A 19,167-nucleotide genomic window follows, 5' to 3' on the forward strand; every position below is an offset into this window, starting at 1 on the left:
ACATTATACTGTATTATAACTAACATCATTATAAATAACTAATTACGCCCCATTAAGTGTAACGTTCTTCTGGAAGAAAATGTATATCTTATTATTTTCCTTTATCCATAATGATTGGGCACAGGATGGAGAGATGGGGGGGAAGGGGTTAACTTATTTTAGACCTGCAATTCCAGGAATTATTTCCTCAACAAAGTAAAAATTGTTGTTTTCTCATTTTTATCCCAGGATTGTGTAATGCAGGCTTCCTGGGGCTAAGTATTCTGTGCTATAGAAAGAGAAAAATCATTTATTTTATCTGTATATGGAGATGTTGACAGTTCTCATAAAGTTAAAAGACATTTTTGCAGTATTAAGTTCTGTATATGCCAAGGTCTCCCAAGCACAGGATATCTGCCAGCCATGGGCACCACCATAGAAGAACTCACAAATGGAATAAGCCCCAGCAGCCACACGGCCTCGCAGGAACAGGCAGACATGGAAGAGCAACTGCATGAAGCTGCGATAGGGGATAAAAGTAATTAATCACAGAATAACTGTGCCACTGAGAGTCATTTTTATTACAACTGGACACAATTAGAAGACAAAATTGGGTAAAACCAAACAGTCAGAGGTAGGAGGGCCCTGCTCGCAAGCTTACAAATCATTTGATGGATCATTTGCGATATACAATGGTTAGTCCCTTTCTTAAGCTATGGCCACTGTGGCCACTGGGGTACTGCCAACTAGATCGCAGCCGCATGCTGAAACACGCCCATGACAGAGATCATACACATCGAAACACCCATAAACTAGGAACCATCGAGGCTCTGGAAAAAATGTCTAAGGCTAAACGATGTTTTGGGACTGATGTTAAAAATGTCGTAATGCCAGTGTTTTCCTTCAATGCCCCTGTTATATGGCAGAATTATCTATTGTTTTGGGGGGGACTTCAGGATGGAGAACAGGGGGTTGTACTGCTGCTATCTCTACGCAAATCCCCCCCTGTCAGTTTTTAACTAGCAATGTTTTACAAGGGTTACCAAAAACTTACACTCATACTGCATGTAGTGTTCAAGCCTTACTGCTGATACCTCTTGGTGTGCTGGGGGAAAACTTCTCTTTTTCTTGTTTAGAATAACCCCTCCCTTTCATGTACCTGTGAAGAATTAATAAATTGGTAAAGCAGCTAACATTTTACATTGCTGTTCTGAGAGGGATAGATGGGACCAGTATTTGGAGGGCATGCTGGTTCTTGTAGTGCCATGTGGAGGATCTAGGGGTGACTCCAGGTGAGTTGGCTCTCAATTTAGATATATATATTTGTATGTGCTATTATCATGTAACAAAACAATAAGCAATGATATGACCTAAAGTGGGTGCTATTATCATATATCATTAGGGACCACTAGTGTCAGAGAAGCCTTGCCGAGCCCTGGTGCCCTAACCATATCTTTGCAAATATATGCAACTAAAGTCTATCCATTTTCTATTATCATGCAGTGTTCCAGTCTTATTGCTGATACCTCTTGGTGTGCTGGGGGAAAACTTTTTTCTCCTTTTCACATACTGCTACATATGGATGCAATAACTTTGTCGGATCACTGCCCAGTCCAAAAAAATTGCAGACATTAGCCACACAAGTGCATATCTCATTGACAGCATGAGGCGAATAGTGAAACCTCATCACAGGGATCAGATCCCAGAGCAGCCCCAACAGTGTTATAATATTCTATATCGCTGCAATCTCCTATATATTTGCCCAGATCTGTGACTTTGTGATTCATTTGCTAACACTGGGCGGAGTCACAATGCTGGGCGGAGTCAAGTCACAGATCTGCCCAAATATATAGGAGAGAATAGGAGAACATTTACCAGTACATGGTGATAACAGTACATACATAGTGAGCGCAGGAGAGACAGCAGCAGCAGGTTAAAGCTCCGTATAAGCACCACCCCCAGCCGCCAGCTATTTGACACATGTTAAAGCTCCATACAAGCACCGCCCCCAGCCACCAGCTATTGGACACATGGCTGAGGAGTGCGCTGTGATTGGCCGCCAATGCAACTAGCACCTGGGTCCCCGCTCACACAGGGAGACGCTGGCGGACACTACAGTGCCAGGCGCCGGAGAGTGCAGTAAGATGCCTGTGCGCTCCGTCCCCTGGCAGTGAGCCCCGATTCGTACCCGCCCTCACCCCGCGTCCCCGCTATATGTAGGGAGTTGGGGATGCTCTGTACCACGGGGGCAGCAGCAGTAGCTACATCCCATCACACCCACGGGTGGCCAATCACAGCGCACCCTTCAGCATGTGTCCAATGGCTGGCGCCTGGAGGCGGTGCTTGTATGTCGCGTTAACATGCTGCTGCTGCTGCCTTTCCTGCGCTCACTATGTATGTACTGTTATTACAGTGTACTGTTATGTGTTCTCCTATACTCTCCTATATATTTGGCCAGTGTGTTTTCCTATTCTCTCCTATATATTTGGCCAGTGTGTACTCCTATTCTCTCCTATATATTTGGCCAGTGTGTTCTCCTATTCTCTCCTATATATTTGGCCAGTGTGTTTTCCTATTCTCTCCTATATATTTGGCCAGTGTGTACTCCTATTCTCTCCTATATATTTGGCCAGTGTGTTCTCCTATTTTCTCCTATATATTTGGCCAGTGTGTTCTCCTATTTTCTCCTATATATTTGGCCAGTGTGTACTCCTATTCTCTCCTATATATTTGGCCAGTGTGTTCTCCTATTTTCTCCTATATATTTGGCCAGTGTGTTCTCCTATTTTCTCCTATGCTTCTCCTATATATTTGGCCAGATCTGTAACTTGACTCCGCCCAGCATTGTGACTCCACCCAGCTTTAGCAATGAGTCACAAAGTCACAGATCTGTCCTAATATATAGGAGATACCTACCTCCATCCCACCCACAGCAAACCCACGGCTGCCCCTACACCACCTACGGACCCCCTCGATCATCCACTGCACCCCCTACACCTACACCTCCCCCACCCAATGAACCCCAGCCCCTCACCCGCCACCACCGGACCCCCAACACCATCCGCAAGCACACCTACCCCACAACGCTTCCAGAACCCCTCCCACATCCACGAGAGCCTTGCACCGACCCCTCCCCCACCCCCTCCAACGCTACCCCACCCACATCGCATCCAGACCCCATCCACCACCCCCAGTCCCCTGCTCCTCCCCCACCCACACCACCTCCCGCCCCCCTCTCCTATCCGCACACACTCCCGGCATCCGCCCCTCCTCCACCCACAGACACCCTCCCCCATACGCGGTCACCCCTGCACCCGCTACATTCTGTACATCATGCCCTGCAGCCACTGTTCACACCCACTAAAGGGCCTACGCCCCCTTCACCATCAAACGCACTTTCGTTGTGCACTATTTACCCACTCACACAACTACGTGCAGGGGTTACGGGGGCGTAGCCCCTTCCGACGGTGTGAAGAGCGCCCGTAGGGCGAGATGAATCACCTAGTAGCTTATAATTACTGCAGCTCTATAATAAATTAATCACTCCTTAAATCAGAATCTGTTAGGGATTATCGGGATGCTGGGATTCAGTTTGCGCAATCTCTGGTAATAGGTCTGGTAAAATAATGATTCCCAGCAGTCACAATTTTCATTCCACTTCTGAATGAGGCCCAAAGTGAGGTTGGAGGTTGGGGGGGAATATACAGTATAGCATATTTTAAATTTGTACTTTGGACCAGATCACTGTTAATAGCTAAATGTTTGTACCTCTAGCATTAGGATGCCCCAAAACTTTTATCCGTGTCTTACGTTACTATTACTGTACATTATAGACTAGCTATTTATGTGCTAACATCTTGCCTGTGGGCACTCTAAGCCCCCACAACAGGTGTGTACGATATCTGCTATCCTGCGGATACCTGTTTTATGTGTCTGCTATAAAACCAGATATTTCCTACCGCTGAGCTGCGTTCTTATCTCCCTCTCTAAAGCCACATTGCAGACTGCCGAGCAGGTGCCCACTTTATGCTATTTCATATAATCCTTCCAGGAAGAGAGGCCAGCAATCGGCATCTGATGACTGGCGAGGGGCGAATGTCTTTTCTCCGCTGTGCTACAGGAGAGATAATGAGTTGGCACAGGGCTGTATGCGGTATGCAGCGTGCTGAATTTATACTGCCCTTCATTCTGGTAACACTAATCCCCATTATACACTGGAGCTGATAAAGTATTTAGGAACCGAGGTTATTGCAGAGCAGAGTGGAACCTTATTACTGTTCTGCAGCCTCTAACTCTTCATAGGATCAAATGAAAAGAAAAGAAAAGTTTGCCGTCTGGAAGTTTGTTGTTAACACTTGAGACTGGGAAGTGAGTGAGTTCTGCGGGGTGATGATAACATTGTGTACCCAATAACAGTAGCCGGCTACAGGTGAAAAGCTGCTTTGAAACATTTCCTCTGTATCTTGAGAAAGTATTTACAAGCGCACCCACTTGGCTTCCTCCCCTGGGGATACCCGCAAGGCCAAATGTCCGCCTACAGGCTCAGCCTTCCAAAATGATGGTGGCTCGGAATGGACGGATGGCATGGGTACGGCGTGTTCCTCAGAATGTACGGAAGGCTTTCCTGGACGTTAGATGTTCCAGTTGAGTCTCTTATTGTTCTAATGATTTCTGGCAATCAGTCCCCACAGGGCATGACATAAGACTTCTAATTCCCATAAGCTGCACAGGCTGCTTAATTATACCTTTCCTGCAGCCTCAACCTAACCCTCCTTCCCCCGCAGCCTAACCCTAAGCCTCCCTGGTGATGCCTAACCCCCCCTCCACCCACCCCCCTCCCCGCACCATAAACCTAACTTCCCCTTCCCTTACTTCTACGTCCTGAGTCACGGCAGTCGTTCATTTGGGATCCTGGCGTCGGTATTCCAAGCAGTGTCGGGATTCCTGTGTAGGTATTCTGACTGCCAGGATTCCGAACGCAGGGATCCTGACCGCATTCCGTGCTGAGCCATGGATATACATAAAACCTGGACTGTTGGGGTGCCCGAGCACCAAGTTTGAGAACCTCTGCCCTATGAGGTTATTGGGCAGCGGGCGCAAATAATGACGGCAAAAACATTCTTAGTAATTCAAAATAAGATTGAGGGTAAATGACTCTCACAGATACCCCGAAATTGTGGACGAAACTGTGGTGGAAAGAATCCGTAGTTCATTCAAAAATGTCGCCTTTGTGATGAGCTTTAGGCCAGATAGCCGTTCAATTAGGATCGATAAACGATTAGCGCATACACGAGAAATCAGATGTATCTAACATTTAATGACTGAGGGGGCAATTCAATTAGGAGCAAGAGATTCGCCTACATGGCTGCGAACAAAAATCCAAATCCATGAGTCCGGCGGTACTGTGTATCATACATCACACATAATTGAATTGGGACCCATAAAGTTGGTTGGACCGTGAATGAAGTTGTTGAATGTAACTAGCATAGCTTGTACTGTAAGGTGCTATTAATATTTGTAACCACTGTAAGTGCAATGTTGAAAAGTGCACAATTATTTTTACTCAGGGCTTAACTCTGGACGTAAAAGAGGTGGACACAAAACACATCGCTGCAGGATGAGTCTGCAGGAAAAAGTCGCCTCCTGCCGGCATCTGCGATCCGACCGCAAAAGACGCAGCATTGGATCACCATAGCGACCATGGGTTGCGATTCACATGGTTGCAGGCTGAAGCTTACTTAGGTTGGCCATAGGATCCAGACACCCGAGTCCAGGAAGTCTGCGTCCGACGATGGAGACGTTGGACCTGTCATGCCTTCAAAACCGTGGGCACACATATATTCCGCAGAGAATATTTCAGTCCTTACCCAAGTGAAGTTTACAATCTATGGGGGGTATTTAGAGGCGGACACAAATGTGCTTAAATTGCAAACAGACGTGTATCAGCCGTCTGCGCATGCGCTGTGTGGACTTTCACTATGTTATCGCATCACGGAAGGATGCAATTGCATAGTGATTGACATGCGGAGGGTGGTCAGTGGCGGCGGGGCAGCGTTGGGGGGGGGGAGTGGTACAGGAAATGCATGTCATGGCAGTGTTCGGGGCGGCTGGATGATGTCGTCTGCGTTTCCTGCGACAGGAAACATGGCGTTGGTGTACCTGTATACACAACAGGAGTTGACCTCTATTTGCCACTTTCAGCAATGCGATTGCACCGCTGGGTGGTGCTACCCATGCTGGGCGGCCCCTAGCATGCGATTTTATCAGTAGCAGTTTTTGCTATTTTAGCAAAAACTGCTACAAACTCTGAATAACCCCCTATATTCTCTACCACATGAACTAGGGCTTGCTGAGACATGGAGTGGGCCTGGGTACTGGGGATCATGGATTGTGGACGGTCGGAAACACCAAGAGAACATAGAAACTCCACACAGACAGAGGTTAGGAGTTAGTGGTCCTGATTTGTCCAAAACCGTTTTGTAATTGTTAACAAATACCTGCACCTTTTACTCTGTAGAACATCAGTTTCACCTCTCCCCAATTTGTGCCACTGCGCAGGGGCGTAGCCAGAACTTTGTGGGCCCCATAGCAACATTTTGAACGGGCCCTTGTCCCAATGCTTCTAGAGAGACACCTCTCTGCAGCAGTTGTTCACTGTACGCCCCATAATAGTGCCCTAGATTATTTTCTGAACTATAGTAGAGCCTTAATTAATATTATCCCCCATATTATTGTCCCTGTTCATTTTATAGACCATAGTATGTCACATTGTAGGACTGCCAGTACTCATTATGCAATACAGTACCCCTAATTCACATAACTATATACAGTGTCCCCAGTTCATATTATGCCACATTACAGTACCCCAGTTCATATTATGCCACATTACAGTGCCCCAGTTCATATTAGGCCACATTACAGTACCCCAGTTCATATTATGCCACATTACAGTGCCCCAGTTCATATTATGCCACATTACAGTGCCCCAGTACATATTATGCCACATTACAGACAGTACCGCAGTTCGTATTATGCCACATTACAGTGCCTCAGTTCATATTATGCCACATTACAGTGCCCCAGTTCATATTATGCAATATTACAGTGCCCCAGTTCATATTATGCCACATTACAGTGCCCCAGTTCATATTATGCCACATTACAGTGCCCCAGTTCATATTATGCAATATTACAGTGCCCCAGTTCATATTATGCCACATTACAGTACCCCAGTTTATATTATGCCACACTATAATGCCTCCATTCATATTGTGCCACATTACAGTGCCCCAGTTAATATTATGCCACATTACAGACAGTGCCCCAGTTCACATTATGCCACATAACAGTGCCCAGTTCATATTATGCCACACTACAGTGCCCCAGTTCATATAGTGCCACATTACAGTGCCCCAGTTCATATTGTGCCACATTACAGTGCCCCAGTTCATATTATGCCACATTACAGTACCCCAGTTCATATTATGCCACACTATAGTACCCCAGTTCATATTATGCCACATTACAGTGCCCCAATTCATATTATGCCACATTACAGTGCCCCAGTTCATATTGCTGTATGTAACATAATGCACTCCTGTTCTTTTTATACCACAGTACAATGAGCAGGTCCAGGGGCATAACTAGATATATTGTAGGATGATAGGCAAAAGTTTGTAAGGGCCCCTATGTACCAGCCAATGGTTGAAATGTATACAGCATATGTAACTGTGACAGGGAATGTGGCCCCTCTAATCTCTGGGCCCCATAGCAGCTGCACTCCCTGCACCTATGGTAGCTACGCCTTTGTATATTACACATGTAAATGTGACAGGGAAGGTAGCCCCCCTCAGCTCTGGGCCCCATAGCAGCTGCACTCCCTGCACCTATGGTAGCTACGCCCATGCCACTTCTATATTGGAGCAAACACAATCAGAGGTCCCACTATTAATATTACAGGAACATTTGATTCTCATCAGGATAAAATTTCCCAGGTAAATGTATAGCAAAGATATAATAGTGACCGCAGCGCAGGGGAGAGTTTGTGCAACTCATCAGCTCTGCTGCAGTTATAAGATGGTCAGTTCTGTCCTATTAAACTCAAACAATTATACCATAGAACAGTGGTTACTAATAAGGGGTCTATTCATGAAGCAGTGAAAAGTGTGAAGAAGTGAGACAGTGGAGAAGTTGCCCATGGCAACCAATCAGCACTGAAGTAACATTTATAATTTGCATAAATACTATACAATTGTATGGAGCATCTGATTGGTTGCCGTGGGCAACTTTTCCACTGTCTTACTTCTCCACTCTTTCCACTGCTTCATGATGATATAACAGATCGTGTATAAAATGAATATATGGCATTATGAACCATTATTTGAAAGTGTCACAGAATTAACACAGGAATTGAATAACGTGGACGGTGAGGATTACCATTGGTAACTATTTCCATCTGAGCACAAGTACTGTACACTCTATACAAGCTGACAGTTCCGTGTTTCAGAGCAGCTGCCCAGCGACTCAATGAATATGACGAATATAGAGCTGTAATTCCTAACGCTGCTGGAGGCCGCTCATCAATCTTGTATCAATCTTATGATGCCCTTTAAATATCCAAACATGGATCTAAAAGAAGATGACGTATACAGTTCTGACTATATCCTCCTCCCCAGTACTTCATAGGCCTAGGATTTCTTCCATCAGCTCATCCCAACTTCTTTTCCACTATAGGCTTAGAATAATACCCAGGCAGGGGCTCATTCTATAAGAACACAGTGCTTCCCATACATTATATGGCATAATAAGCCTTCCTATATAATGCAGCGCTGAGTCACAATCACGTCTTCCTCTTTTTACATTGATTTTCCCCAGATATGAATCTTATTACTGTGCGACTTCCTGAATGACTTTATCCTGGTTATTGAAAGTCGTTTTCACGTCTATTAGGGCCAAATACTGGGCGAGGTGAATTTCCTTCCACTCCCTAACAATACGTGTTCTGGGACTCTATCCCTTGTTTTGTGCAGGCTTGTTATACTGACGGCTTCTCTCCCGCACAGAACATACTAAGAATGAAGCAGGACACAGAGGTTAAGTGACGAACAGATATTTAATGAAACTTCCCTAGGGTATTGTGCTCAGAGGTACTGACCTCACTTTCAGAAGGATGGACTAGATGGCGCACAGTCCTAAGTACATCTCACCATGAAAGACTTCCTTTATAGAATAGACTAGTATTTACTATATATTACTAATGGCATTCTACGGAACAGCGAGTAATGGGCCTCATTCCGGTCCCAAAGCTGCAGCAGAGCGTGCCGCAAAGTACTGATGTGTGGTACTTTGCACCTGCACCGGGACTGCGAGGTTGGTTGCACTACAGCATCAGAATGTCAGTGATTGACAGTCTGATGCGGTTTGGGGGTGGGGGCGGGGTGGTGAGGGCCTCCATTTCTCAAACCGAAGGCGAGTCACCGCCGTTTGCTGAGGGAAGAGGCCAGGTTCACGGTTAGAGGATGGAGATTTCATGGCCTCTTGCTAGGACCTGCGGCGGCCGGCTTCTGCGACCCCCCATGGGTCACGCAGTCGGCTAATGGTGTTGCAGTTAATCCGATGCTGCGTCCCAGGCTTGATGCCCCCTGCTGCATTTCCATATTAGTGCTATCGCAGCGATAACCATTCCAACCACATCTGATTCAGGCACAATAAGCTGACCTCAATGATTTCACCAGTTTCCCCGCAAAATTTACTGACGTCTAATCGCAGCAACATGGCATAGTCATTTCATTGGGTAAGTACATCATTTCTAATCGGCCGATCTCTCATAAGTGTTCCACAGAAAACTGGAAAACCAGCCCGAGGAAGCGGAGAGTTTGGGGTAAATGTAATAGGGGGTGAGAACTTGGAAGCCAGAGGGGCGGGAGTATGTACGAGAATGCCCGTATTTTTAAAGCGGCAATCATTTATGAGGCAAAACCAGGTTGGTTTTGTGAAATAACCTGCATTCACCATTCTCCAGGTGGAGTTGGTTAATGGAGCCTCCTCCCCCCATTGTGAGGTCTGGGTTGTGATGAGGGATGCTTCTGGCCCTGCACGTGCGTCATCTCCTTCCACCAGTAATTAGTGGCAGACTCAGTAGTTGCAGGGATCGAGGAGACAGCCCCGGTAATGTATCCACCGCCGCTATCTCGCAGAAATGTGGATAAATAATATACACAGATCTATAGGGGCTCATTGGTGAATATGCCTCACGGTCTCCACGTGGGAATCATAACCACTCGCTGTGAAGTAAATAATAAATGTTTCTATTTATCACTCATTCATAAATAAGACCTCTTATATCAAGTTCCTCTCTTGATTATTCTCATACAGGTAACATTGAGCTGCAAGTCTGAAATAGAGATTTCAAGCAATGAAACCTGGGACCATCTGAAACTACTTTGGGCATCTTCAATGAGCCGCGGTACTTACCCCAGGCTTGTAGCAGTGCCTGGGGCTATTCAATGGTAGTCCGCGGTAATCCCATAGGCTTCTTACATGGATTTCTGTTCACACCCGACTAAGGTGCAAGCAGAAATCCGCAGTAAGAAGGGCTTTTCGCCCTTACTGCAGCTCCCCGTGAGTGCATTGGGGGTCATTCCGAGTTGTTCGCTCGTTGCCGATTTTCGCTACGGAGCGATTAAGGCAAAAATGCGCATGCGCATGGTATGCATTGCGCATGCGCTAAGTATTTTAGCACGAAATTTAGTAGATTTACTCACGTTCAAACAAAGAATTTTCATCGTTGAAGTGATCGTAGTGTGATTAACAGGAAGTGGGTGTTTCTGGGCGGAAACTGGCCATTTTCTGGGAGTGTGCGGAAAAACGCAGGTGTGTCAAGGAAAAAAGCGGGAGTGTCTGGAGAAACAGGGGAGTGGCAGGCCGAACGCAGGGCGTGTGTGTGACGTCAAACCAGGAACGAAACGGCCTGAACTGATCGCAATCTGTGAGTAGGTCTGGAGCTACTCAGAAACTGCTAAGAAATTTCTATTCGCAATTCTGCTAATCTTTCGTTCGCTATTCTGCTATGCTAAGATACACTCCCAGAGGGCGGCGGCCTAGCGTGTGCAATGCTGCTAAAATCTGCTAGCGAGCGAACAACTCGGAATGACCCCATTATCTCATAGCTCCGGCACCAAACCCATAATTTATGGGTTAATGCATGTTAGCTGTGGGTCTACCACGGGAGAAAATGGGCTTAAAAATTTAATAGTTTCGAGCATTGAATCTCAAGGCTAACCTCCTGTGGTAAGCCCTATGGCTGATTAAATATTACCCTTTGGCATAGATGCGTAGGAATTTTGGTTTGCAGATGCCGCACAAAAATAAAGCCCAATTTCCTTATTAAAATGCACTTATGCGCCAAAGACTTGAACAGCTCTGATGTGTATAATCTATAACAACACATGTAACAGGGAAGGTGGCCCCTCTCAGCTCTGGGCCCCATAGCAGCTGCACTCCCTGCACTTATGGTAGCTACACCCTTGTATATAATATATGTAACTGTGACACGGAAGTTGGCCCCTCTCAGCTCTGGGCCCCATAGCAGCTGCACTCCCTGCACCTATGGTAGCTACACCCTGTATATAACACATGTAACTGTGACAGGGAAGGTGGCCCTCTCAGCTCTGGGCCCCATAGCAGCTGCACTCCCTGCACCTATGGTAGCTACGCCCCTGTATATAACACATGTAACTGTGACAGGGAAGGTGGCCCCTCTCAGCTCTGGGCCCCATAGCAGCTGCACTCCCTGCACCTATGGTAGCTACACCCCTGTATATGGGGGGTCATTCCGAGTCGTTCGCTCGGAAAATTTCTTCGCATCGCAGCGATTTTCCGCTTAGTGCGCATGCGCAATGTCCGCACTGCGACTGCGCCAAGTAAATTTGCTAAGAAGTTTGGATTTTTACTCACAGCTTTTTCTTCGCTCAGGCGATCGGAGTGTGATTGACAGGAAGTGGGTGTTTCTGGGCGGAAACTGGCCGTTTTATGGGCGTGTGGAAAAAAACGCTACCGTTTCTGGGAAAAATGCGGGAGTAGCTGGAGAAACGGAGGAGTGTCTGGGCGAACGCTGGGTGTGTTTGTGACGTCAAACCAGGAACGACAAGCACTGAACTGATCGCACTGGCAGAGTAAGTCTCGAGCTACTCAGAAACTGCACAGAGATGTCTTATCGCAATGTTGCGAATCTTTCGTTCGCAATTTTAAGAAGCTAAGATTCACTCCCAGTAGGCGGCGGCTTAGCGTGTGCAATACTGCTAAAATCGCCTTGCGAGCGAACAACTCGGAATGACCCCCATAACACATGTAACTGTGACAGGGAAGGTGGCCCCTCTCAGCTCTGGGCCCCATAGCAGCTGCACTCCCTGCACCTATGGTAGTTACACCCCTGTATATAATACATGTAACTGTGACACGAAAGGTGGCTCCTCTCAGCTCTGGGCCCCATAGCAGCTGCACTCCCTGCACCTATGGTAGCTACACCCTGTATATAACACATGTACCTGTGACAGGGAAGGTGGCCCCTCTCAGCTGTGGGCCTCATAGCAGCTGCACTGCCTGCACCTATGGTAGCTACGCCCTGTATATAACACATGTAACTGTGACAGGGAAGGTGGCCCCTCTCAGCTCTGGGCCCCATAGCAGCTGCATTCCCTGCACCTATAGTAGCTACACCCAGTGGCGTCATGACGGAGGTGCGGGGGGTGCGTCCCGCACCCGGGTGTCACCCTTCAATGGGGTGACACCATAACGAGCCGCATACAAGGTCCGCGCACCGTGGCTGCGAGCACATCCCCTCCTCCTTTTCACAAAGTGCCGCACACCCGACGACCCCATGTCAGTCCCACCCGCCTGTACAAGCAGCAGAACACCGCTGCGGGAGGGTCTGGACTCTGTAGAACAGCCGGACTGTTTCACAATAAACTCTCCGGATCCCGGGCGCTGTGACGTCACCATGAACTTCAGTGCCGCTTGCAATGCTGGGAGGGAGAAGTGGAGGACACTGCAATCTGTAGCGCTGCCGCTGTTTTAACGGGGAGGATCTGTTCTGCAGTAGCGATTGTCTCCTGCTGCTGTCACACCCTGGCGGCTACCAGTCGTTTCACCTGCCAGTGTGGTAAATTTGATCAAGTCATTTAAATATATATTTTTGTATATAAGAGGCTCCAATAAATAAAAGCAATAATAAAATTTTCAATAGGAGCGCTGAATAGATATGAAAGTGTTAAAACCTGTGAAAAAAAAACGGTGGTTAGTAAAGCAATGTTTAACAGCCCTATTAGATGCAGGTGTTTTGAGTCCGTCATTGATCCGTTTTTGTGTGTTTAAGGGTTCCGTATATTGCTGGGGATCAGGACCGCATGTAGGTAATAGGGACAGAAAGTTAGGATCCCTTTGCTAACTTCTGCATACTACCTACATGCGGTCCTGACCCCCAGCAATATTCGGAACCCTTAAACACACAAAAACGGATCAATGACGGACTCAAAACACCTGCATCTAAAAGGGCTGTTAAACATTGCTTTACTAACCACCGTTTTTATTTCACAGGTTTTTGCACTTTCATATCTATTCAGCGCTCCTATTCATATTTTAATATATTTTTAACCCCCTCAGTGCTCGAAGTGGGCCAGTATATAACGGTATGGCATACCGGCACTTCGAGCTCCGACCCCCGCTGCCGCCTTTCAAATTCTGCGCTGTCAAGCATTGGAACCGATCTGCAGGAGATTTCAAATGGTGGCGCCACGGTCATAGGGACCGAAGGCCATCTCCACATCACTGCTGTTCCCCCCGGGCTTTCTGCCCTTCGCCGCTGTTGCCCACATCCTCCGCTGCTGCAGCCCACGTCCTCCGCTGATGCCTGCCGCCGACGTCATCCTCCACACCGCTGCCCAGGGCCTTCTCCTGGTCACCGGCGCTGCCCAGGGCCTTCTCGCCGCCGCTGACTTCAGCCTCTGCACCACCGCCGACTACAGCCTCGTCCGCTGCTCATTAGGTACTGTCCCTCTGTCACTGCTGTCACTCTCCCTCTCCCTGCTGTCACTGTCTCTGTCACTCTCCCTGCTATCACTTTCTCTGTCACTCTCCCTGCTGTCACTCTCCCTGCTGTCACTCTCCCTGTTGTCACTCTGTCACTCTCCCTGCTGTCACTCTGTCACTGTTACTGCTGTTACTCTCCCTGTCACTCGGTTCCTTCTGTCACTTTCCCTGTCCCTATGTCCGTGCTGTCACTCTCCCAGTCCCTAAATTTTGGGGTAATGTGAATTTTGGATCATACTGTGTGGGGTAATGTGAATTTTGGATCATTCTGTGTGGCGTAAAGTGAATTTTGGATCATTCAGTGTGGCATAATTTATAAGGGGCACCAGTACTAGATAGTATAAGGGGTTCTACTATTGTGGTGCATAATGTGTATAAGGGGTATATGGAAGAGGACATAAAACAAATTGAGGATTCGTGTGTGGAATTGGGACAGGATGAGGGTGATATGTGTGTACTATCGGACAGTGAGGATGTTGATGATGATATTGTTTGTGTAAGTCAACCACCAGTGGTTGCAGTTATTGACCGTGATAAAAAGAAAGACATTGGATGCCAGGGCATGAGACCAAAAAAGCCACCTCTTGGGTGTGGGATTATTTTTACTCCAATCCTGGCAATGTCTATGAAAGCATCTGCTCCATTTGTGAGGCCAAATTTAGTAGAGGTAGGAACGTTAGCCATCTAGGCACCACCTCCATGTTACATAATTTGCGGCGAAGACATTACATTTATTATACAATATTATAATGCAATTAACACCTCATCATTAACATCCTTTAGAGGAAGTCCTTCTAAAAAATTGTTTTGTGGGAGCCCAAACAAACCAATCATTTGAGCCACAAGTGACGGTCCCTGTCACTGAAATGATTGGTTTGTTAAACTGTGCATGTCCTGTTTAATATATACAACAGGGCAATTCCATCTTGCACCTAATTTCTTTGCATTAAGTGCTCTTTGGAGCATTTTTTGGGCATAGTTTCTAAAACTGCCATCCTGTCTGCCACTGCAGTGCCACTCCTAGATGTGCCAGGTGTTTTTGCCGCCCACTTCTGTCACTTAGCTTAGTCATCCAGCTACCTCGGTGCAACCTTTTGGCCTAAACTGGTTAAAAACAATATTGTGATCTGCGAGGTGTTCAAAATAGTCTGGAAATGAGTGGAAATTAATGTTATTGAGGTTAATAATACTGTAGGAACAAAAACAGGCCCAAATTCTTTGATTTTAGCTGTTTTTATGATTTTTTAAAAAAAATTAGAACCAAAAGCAAAACACACAAGGGCAGTTTTGGCAACACCAATCCAATACCAAAACATGAAAAGAAAAAAAAATCAGAAAAATGGCCAGGCGCACATATCTACTAAGTATTCCGTGGGGTGTGAAGCGGAAGGAGGTCCATAGGGGGGGAGGGGGGGGCCCCATAGCAGCTGCACTCCCTGCACCTATGGTAGCTACACTCCTGTATATAACACGTAACTGTGACAGGGAAGGTGGCCCCTCTCAGCTCTGGGCCCCATAACAGCTGCTCTCCCTGCACTTATGGTAGCTACACCCTGTATATAACACATGTAACTGTGACAGGGAAGGTGGCCCTTCTCAGCTCTGGGCCCCATAGCAGCTGCACTCCCTGCACTTATGTTAGCTGCACCCTGTATATAACACATGTAACTGTGACAGGGAAGGTGGCCCCTCTCAGCTCTGGGCCCCATAGCAGCTGCACTCCCTGCACTTATGTTAGCTGCACCCTGTATATAACACATTTAACTGTGACAGGGAAGGTGGCCCCTCTCAGCTCTGGCCCCATAGCAGCTGCACTCCCTGCACTTATGTTAGCTGCACCCTGTATATAACATATTTAACTGTGACAGGGAAGGTGGCCCCTCTCAGCTCTGGGCCCCATAGCAGCTGCACTCCCTGCACTTATGTTAGCTGCACCCTGTATATAACACATTTAACTGTGACAGGGAAGGTGGCCCCTCTCAGCTCTGGGCCCCATAGCAGCTGCACTCCCTGCACTTATGTTAGCTGCACCCTGTATATAACACATTTAACTGTGACAGGGAAGGTGGCCCCTCTCAGCTCTGGGCCCAATAACAGCTGCTCTCCCTGCACTTATGGTAGCTACACCCTGTATATAACACATGTAACTGTGACAGGGAAGGTGGCCCCTCTCAGCTCTGGGCCCCATAGCAGCTGCACTCCCTGCACTTATGTTAGCTGCACCCTGTATATAACACATGTAACTGTGACAGGGAAGGTGGCCCCTCTCAGCTCTGGGCCCCATAGCAGCTGCACTCCCTGCACTTATGTTAGCTGCACCCTGTATATAACACATTTAACTGTGACAGGGAAGGTGGCCCCTCTCAGCTCTGGGTCCCATAGCAGCTGCACTCCCTGCACTTATGTTAGCTGCACCCTGTATATAACACATTTAACTGTGACAGGGAAGGTGGCCCCTCTCAGCTCTGGGCCCAATAACAGCTGCTCTCCATGCACTTATGGTAGCTACGCCCTTGCCTATAAGTGTCGTAGAATAAAAAAAAATGTGTTATGAGTGATGTCTTCGAGGGACAAGAGTAACCTTAAATCATTTATAGGGCGACAGCAGGTTTTCTGGAAACGTGTCTATGCCTTATCAGGGAAGGAATAGGTCTGAACTGTGGAGGAAGAGAAACAATATAGGGCTTTATGTCTAAATTACTTTTTTCAGTAGAATATTTTGTATTTCCTTGGCCTGCTGGCATTTTTGCTCCTTGCCCGACCGAGAACAATGCTATCTGACTCAGGAAGATAAATCGCTGAGCTGGAGGGAAACAGGAATCGTCCACTGGGTTAAACTCTCGTTAAACTGGCCTTGTGGGAAAGTGGTAGAGAACTGAGTTCCCACAGCACATGAAGAGACCTGTCCCTGTGTAAGTTATGGGTGACCGTAAGCATACCATATAAAAATGGGTCTTATATAAGGTGCTCTATGCGATCCATAGATGGGCAACAGGCAATGGGCTGTAGGGTATAGCACAAAATAAAGCCAAGACAAAATGTATATGCAGTGCCGTTTCTTGTGGCGGCCGAGCAGTGCGATCGCACGGGGCGCCCATTGCGGCACTTTGTGTCTCCTTTCTGTTCCCCCTCCTCCGTCTTCCCTAGTACTCCAGTCGGGGGGCGGAGTTTCACGGAATGACGTGGTTACGTTGGGAAGTCACGATGCAACCACGTCATTCCGCACAACTCCACCCCCCTCGAGCGGAGTACTAGGGAAGAGGTAGGAGGGAGAGCAGGAGATTAAGTGCCCGCCAGCAAATATACTTTATACACCCCCTTGGCAATGAGCATTACTCTGGGCAATGAGCATTTTACTTGGCAACGAGCATGGATAACAGAACATGCTCGAGCATAACACCCAGCACATGAAACCCCTGGCAACGAGCATAACACCCAGCACATGAAACCCCTGGCAACGAGCATGACACCCAGCACGTGAAACCCCTGGCAACGAGCATGACACCCAGCATGTGAAACCCCTGGCAATGAGCATGACACCCAGTGCATGAAACCCCTGGCAACGAGCATAACACCCAGCACGTGAAACCCCTTGCAACGAACATGACACCCAGTGCATAAAACCCCTGGCAACGAACATGACACCCAGCGCATGAAACCCCTGGCAATGAACATGACACCCAGCGCATGAAACCCCTGGCAACGAGCATGACACCCAGTGCATGAAACCCCTGGCAACGAGCATGACACCCAGCGCATGAAACCCCTGGCAACGAGCATAACACCCAGCACGTGAAACCCCTGGCAACGAGCATGACATTCAGCGCATGAAACCCCTGGCAACGAGCATGACACCCAGCGCATGAAACCCCTGGCAACGAGCAAGACACCCAGCACATGAAACCCCTGGCAATGAGCATGACACCCAGTGCATGAAACCCCCGGAAACGAGCATGACACCCAGCGCATGAAACCCCTGGCAACAAGCAGGTCATTTAAAAGTAATTAGAAACTTTACTGTAGGGCATAATGTATCACGGGCATTGCGGTGTGTGGCATAATATGGTGCAGGGGGCATTACTGTGTGGGGCTTAATATGGTGGAATGTGTTTTTTTTTCCTGTGGTGGCCGAGGTCTGTTGATGTAGGGTCAAAAACTGGGGTGTAAGGTAGTCTTTTCCGGCGAGACCACGCCCATTTTAGCAACACCACACCCATTATAGCTTGTTATGTCTGGGGGGGCGCATTTTTGAATGTCTATTGGGGGTGCGCATATTTTTTAATGCTCGCACTGGGAGCCAAATTGTCTAGAAACAGCCCTGTGTATACACCCATCTGTGTGTATGAAATGGTTCCGGTATAATGGTCGACCATGTTATGGTCGACTGTCATTGGGTCGACCACTATTGGTTGACATTGGCATGGTCGACATGGACAAATGGTCGACACATGAAAGGTCAATGCATGAAAAGGTTTTTTTTACTTTGCTTCGGGCAAGGTGCCTCTCGCGGCTGCCGCTGCACTCAGCACAGATTACCGTTCCCAATCGTAGTCCACGTAGACTGTAAAGTATGGAAAAGTTCCCCAAAAGAAATTTTTTTGGGAAAAACTCATGTCGACATTTTCATCTGTCGACCTTTCACGTGTCAACTATTTTCATGCGTCGACCATGTCAATGTCGACCAATGGGGGGTCGACCTAATGACTGTCGACCATAACATGGTCGATCATCCAAACGGATACCGTATGAAATAGCTCCTCTCTTTGGAAAAGACTTTCTCGCACATTTTGAAGGTAAATGTGACAGCCTGAAATTTTTTTACGTTCGCGGCATTACAAGTGTGAGCAGGGGCATAGTAACAGAGGAGGAAGCCTGTGTCCATTCTCCTCCATCTGGGCCCCCTCCTCTGTAGCCGGCATCCATCAGCGCAATAGTCTGAGCACTAGAGGGACACTACTGAGCATGTGCAAATCTCTGGAAAAATGGCCGCTGCGCCATTTACTGGAGATTTGTTGAGATATGCTGCTGCTGCCGCCGGGGGTCTCTGGAGAGCTGAGTATTTAAAAAATGGGTGCAGTGTGTACGTTGTGGGCCTCCCCTGGC

Source organism: Pseudophryne corroboree, chromosome 2, assembly GCF_028390025.1.
Source record: "Pseudophryne corroboree isolate aPseCor3 chromosome 2, aPseCor3.hap2, whole genome shotgun sequence".
In the NCBI taxonomy this organism is placed as follows: Eukaryota; Metazoa; Chordata; class Amphibia; order Anura; family Myobatrachidae; genus Pseudophryne; species Pseudophryne corroboree.